This window comes from Microcaecilia unicolor, chromosome 2 (assembly GCF_901765095.1).
Source record: "Microcaecilia unicolor chromosome 2, aMicUni1.1, whole genome shotgun sequence".
NCBI classification, from domain to species: Eukaryota; Metazoa; Chordata; class Amphibia; order Gymnophiona; family Siphonopidae; genus Microcaecilia; species Microcaecilia unicolor.
Window position 1 is genome coordinate 148,565,639 of NC_044032.1, and position 6,000 is coordinate 148,571,638.

Here is a 6,000-nt window from a genome sequence, read left to right on the forward strand (position 1 = left end):
CTCCAGTCCACCTCTGCGCCCCCCCCCCCCCCCCCCCCCCCCCCGTCCACCTCTGCACCAACTCCTGTCCACTTCTGTGCCCTCTGTCTACCTCTGCACGCCCCCCCCCCCCCCCCCCCAATTGCAGAGCTGGCTATTCCCAGGGAGAGAGTTAGCTGGTAAAATTTTACCAACAGGCTCTCTCTCTGGGCATAGCCAGCCCTGCAATTTGGGTGGGGGGTGGCGGGGACACAACACATTTCTCTCCCCCCCTACTCGTGCAGGCATGCTACACATACGCTTATTTATTCAATATCACTACTACTATTTAGCATTTCTATAGCGCTACAAGGTGTACGCAGCACTGCACATTCTTCATGTACAGCCACAAAACAACCTTTTAGGGTGGATAGTGTTCACAATGAGCTCCTTCTATTACCGACCAGACAGAGATAAGTTTTCTGTTTTCGCACAGTGTAAGTTATCACAAGAAAAAAAAATATAAGAAAACCAATATGGGCTGCATTAGGGGCTTATGGCCCATTTATGTTTAAACAAAAGAAATCTGCATGAAACAAAATATTTATTTTTATTTTGACTAATAAAACCACTTGCCCCTGAAACATGTTCAAAACAGAATAATCCATTTGTGTATCTAAAAGATAAACTTCTACAAAACAAATTAAGATCTGATTCCATGTGCCCCAATGAAAGGAGAGTTTAATTCTACCGCCATTTAATTTCAATATATATTCCATCATCTTTATAACACCAGGCTTCCCAAGGTAGATTACAACAACAGTTAAGATGAACCCATCAGGAAACAGGATATCCTCACTGAAATTTGGCCATCTGTATTGTATAGTGTATTTAATTATTATTTTTTTTAGTGTAAAAAATGTACACAAAATACAGAGTTTAAAATTGCTGTGTCTTCCAGCTATAATAATTTTTAAAGATGTTTTAGTGATATTCAATTGTTATTATCTTATGGGAAGCTTTCAAATAAGTTAAAAAGTTGTCCAATAAGTTAAAAAAAACCCCAAAAACTATAGACCTCTACCTTTTAAGGCACTACTCATATCCAACTGAAACAGCTTTTGACAAACAATAAAGAACGACAATGTGGATGCAGCGGCTCATAGGTTTGCTTGCTTTGGGGGAGTGGAAACAGAGATTAACCTCAGCGTCTCATCACTTCAAACCCTCCTTGGTCCCGATGGTGTCCTTTGCCTGCCGCGTCCTGCCTACGCGGAAACAGCAAGTTGAATCAGTGTAGGTGGGACGTGGCAGCAGAAGGACCCCGACGCCGGCATCCTGTCTTTAACTACTGCCTGCTGCAGGTACGATAACGGAACGGTTCGGAGGATGGTGGTGGCGCCAGCAGCGGTGGGGTAAAGGTTGTGGGGGGGAGCGGCGGGGGAGGGGAGAGAGGTTGAGGGAGGGAGCGGAATCAGCGGATTTTGAAAATCTTCAATGCATGGGGCGGGAAGGGCAACGATCAGCCCAGCAGCCAGCAGGGCTCTCCTCTGTCCTCTCTGGCACCTGAATTCTCAGGAGGACAGTGGCGGGGCAGCCAAGCTGAGGTTGGAGTCAGATGTATCCGTTTTTTACCATTTGCCTGTGTTTGGGCATGCATGCCTCCAGCCTTCCGCTGCAAATAGTGGAGGGAAAAAACCCCTTCACGTCCCAGCCGAGAGCACAACAACCGGCTTGCAAAATTGTTCAAAAATGAACAACCGGCTCTGCAGAGCTGGTGCAAGCCAGCTCCAGCACACCACTGAATAATAGTATTCTTCAAGATGTGGGTGGGAGAAATAGGTACCCATGTGTTTGTGTGAAAGTGTTGTCTGTGCCTACCATACTATCCATACTCAGAACATAGGCCTGCTGGACAATTTTTTTTTCTTTGAATTTAAAAGCTAGAAACTGCGACCTTCCCTTCCAGTCCAACTGTACCCACCAGAGTTGAAGAGTGGGGTAGGGAAAGGGGAGAGAGATCCCCCCCAAGGTTTACCATAGCTGCTTTTGGACCTGATTTAGTAAAGCTGTTTTCCCATTCCATGTTTAAGGGAATAGAGAGGTAAATAAGTCTGGCTCTTAATGTGCTGCAGGCTAGTGTTAGAAGTAAACTGGTGCCCCCCACACACACTTACAGTCTCTCTCTCTCTCACACACACACACACACAAACAAACATTTCCTGCCCTCCTTATTAGGCCAGCTCTAAACCATGATGATTTCATTTTGCACAAATTTGTTTTTCCACACTAAGTTGGTCTTTTACTAAAGCTTAGCTCGAGTTATCTGCAGCAGGGCACATAGGAATAAAATGGGCCCTGCTGCAGATATCTCAAGCTAAGCTTTAGTAAAAGATCCCCTAAGACTACTGGAATACATTGTTTATTGGTCTTCCATCATATGCCTAGAAATACCTGCAGATTGCTCAAAACCCTGTCACATGTCTAATTTCTCATACTTCTAAATTTGACCCTCCACTGGTTTCCTATTGCAATAAGAATACAGTTGACAGTACTGACTTTAGTTTTTAAGGCTATAAACGAGCCCCCCCCCCCTCTTTTTTCTGCTATTCTCAAGTTCTATAAACCAGCATGAAGTCTCTGGTCAATGGATAAACATTTACTTGAAGTTCCCAGTTTTTGTACAGTTACAGGCTCATTTTCGAAAGAGAAGGATGCCCATCTTTCGACACAAATTGGAAGATGGGCATCCTTCTCACAGGGTCATCCAAATTGGTATAATCGAAAGCCAATTTTGGACATCCCCAACTGCTTTCCGTCGCAGGGATGGCCAGAGTTCAAGGGGGGCGTATCAGAGGCGTAGCGAAGGCGGGACTTGGGCGTGCCTAACACATGGACGTCCTCAACCCATAATGGGAAAAAAAAAGGGTGTCCCTGACGAGCACTTGGACGACTTTACCTGGTCCTGTTTTTCTTATGACCAAGGCACAGAAAGGTGCCTGAAATGACCAGATGACCACTGGAGAGAATCAGGGGTGACCTCCCCTTACTCCCCCAGTGGTCACTAACCCCCTCCCATCCTCAAAAACATCTTTAAATTATTTTTTGCCAGCCTCAGATGTCATACTCAGCTCCATCACAGCAGTATGCAGGTCCCTGGAGCAGTTTTAGTGGGTGCAGTGCACTTCTGTTAGGTGGACCCAGGCCCATCCCCCTCCCTACCTGTTACGTTTGTGGAGGAAACAGCGAGCCCTCCAAAACCCACCAGAAACCCACATCTAGGTGCCCCCCTTCACCCGTAAGGGCTGTGGTAGTGGTGTACAGTTGTGGGTAGTGGGTTTTATGGGGGGTTTGGGGGGCTCAGCAGACAAGGTAAGGGAGCAGTGTTCCTGGGAGCATTTTATGAAATCCACTTCAGTGCCCCCTAGGGTGCCAGGTTGGTGTCCTGGCATGTCAGGGGGACCAGTGCACTACAAATGCTGGCTCCTCACTTGACCAAAGGTCTTGCATTTGGTTGTTTCTGAGATGGGTGTCCTTGGTTTCCATTATCGCGGAAAATTAGAAACGACCAAGTCTAGGGATGACCATCTCAAAGGACGACCAAAATTTCAAGATTTGGGCGTCCCCGACCGTATTATCGAAACGAAAGATGAACGTCCATGGGGACGTTTTGCGAGAACATCCTCAACAAAACTTGGGCGTCCCTTTCGATTATGCCCCTCTTAGTCTCCTTGGCCTCTAGTCATCCACTTTTCAAGTTATTGGTTCAAAATTATGGAATTCACTACCTTTGGACTTTTACAAAATTGATTCACTTATGTTATTTAGGGGTCCTTTTACTAGGCTGCCATAAGCACTAGCGTGCACTTACTGCAGCTTAAAATGACTTACTATGGGTTGTGCTCAGGTGTCATACAGTAAGTTCCAAATCTTTGCACACTACCTATGCGCTAAAAAAATGTTAATGTTGTAGGAGGGGGCGTGTCTGGAAGTGGAGTGTAGGCGTTCGGCACCAATCAGCATGCCTGCATTACTGTTCACTGACTGGTTAGCGCAGGATTACTTCATGAGCCCTTACCACCTCCAAAATAGGTGTTAGTAAGTGCTCCCACAGTAATTCTTTTTAATAGCCTTGTGCTAAGAGCAACATAGCGCATGGTTATTAATAGAAAAAAATAGGAAATCGGCCTTTTTCCAGCTGCGGTAAAAAGGTTCTTAACCTGTGGGAAAACCTGTGTAACAGTGCGCTAAAGCCACTGTTTACTGTAGCTTAGTAAAAGGACCCATTAGGAAACAACTTTAAGACATTTTCCTCCCTGTTTACTAAGTCAAAGTGAATGGACTGTGTCAGCATTAGTGCACCAAAGCCGCTAGTGTGGCTTAGTAGACAGGGGGATTTGTTTCAAAAAGCCTATTTATGATAGTTTATTACTTTAGTGCAGAATAATTTTTTAAAATCTTGGTTGTGATGTTTGGATCAAGCTCTCATCTTTTGTTTTATGCTATATATTTTACTTTAATCTGCCATGAACTTTTCTTCCTGTAAAAAAGAGTCAGGAGGGGATTCCTGAAGAATTAGAACAAATTCAGCAAGAAGAGAAGTCTGAGGCACTGAAAGATATCTCATTGATTTTAGAGGACTCATTATCTGAAGTAACAAATAGGGCTACGCTTCTGATTTCATTTGTATTTGAGCAAGATTTCAATGCTATACTTAAGTTATACTTTTGTGGTCAAAAACTATGGATCTTTCCTGATGTTACTAAAGTTACACAAGAAAAAAGAAAAACATTTTTAGAAATGAGAGAAGAGACGAGGGCCATAGGAGCAACTTTTTTGCTAGCATACCCATGTAAATGTTTAGTGAGATATCTGGGAGTTAAGTATGTTTTCTTTATACCAGGAGGCATATTTTCAAAGCACTTTGGGAGGCTAAGTTCCATAGGTTTCTATGGAACTTTGGGAGGCTAAGTGCTTTGAAAATGAGCCTGTTAGCCTTCCAAAGTTCCATAGGTTTCTATGGAACTTTGGAAGGCTAAGTGCTTTGAAAATATGCCTCCAGATCAACTAAGAACTTTCATAGACCTGAAAAGGGTGTCAGAGGTATAACATCAGTAAGGCTTAAGAAATTATAGGTGGGTGGGCATCAGGGGCGTATCTGCGTGGGACCACAGGGGCCTGGGCCCCCGCAGATTTCACCCTGGACCCCTCTACTGCCGCCGTGGGTACCTTTGCTGGCGGGGGACCCCAACCCCCACCAGCCGAGGTCCGCTTCCTCCTGCCACTGCGAGGTTTTTTAAGTTCATCGGGATTCGTCCTCCGTCACTCTGTGCTGTTGTTCAAAGAAGCTGCTAGCTGAATGCAGTTTCGGACTGAGTCTGACGTCGCTGCTGCACGTTGTACATGAGTCTGACGTCCTGCACGTACAACGTGCAGCAGCGACGTCAGACTCAGTCCGAAACTGCATTCAGCTAGCAGCTTCTTTGAACAGCAGCACAGAGTGATGGAGGACGAATCCCGATGAAGAACTTAAAAAACCTTGCAGCGGCAGGAGGAAGCGGACCTCGGCTGGTGGGGGTTGGGGTCCCCCACCAGCAAAGGTACCCACGGCGGCGGGGGGGGTTGGAAATGGCGGCGGCGGAGGCTGGGGGGGGGCTATAATGTGCCCCCTCACTCTGGCTTCGGCCCCCGCTACCGCTGACTTTCAGATAAGCCCCTGGTGGGCATAAAGCCTTTTTTTTTTCTTAGTATGATCACCCTGAGCTATCTTCCACTCCCCTCTATGGTTGTGATCTAAGGAAGGGACAAAAGTGAAATATTTTATTTTGTTGATTAATCTCTGTGTGAGAGTATATACTGGTTTACATATCTGATCTCTTTTGATTCCTGAATTGCATGTAACAAGTTTATTGCTTGTGTAATATTATTAAAGCATAAATAAAAATTTAAAAAAAATAATAATAATCTGCCATGAACTGTGAAATGAGCAGAATATAATTTTTTAAGTAAATAAATACATACCAAAACCCTTATCCACAATCT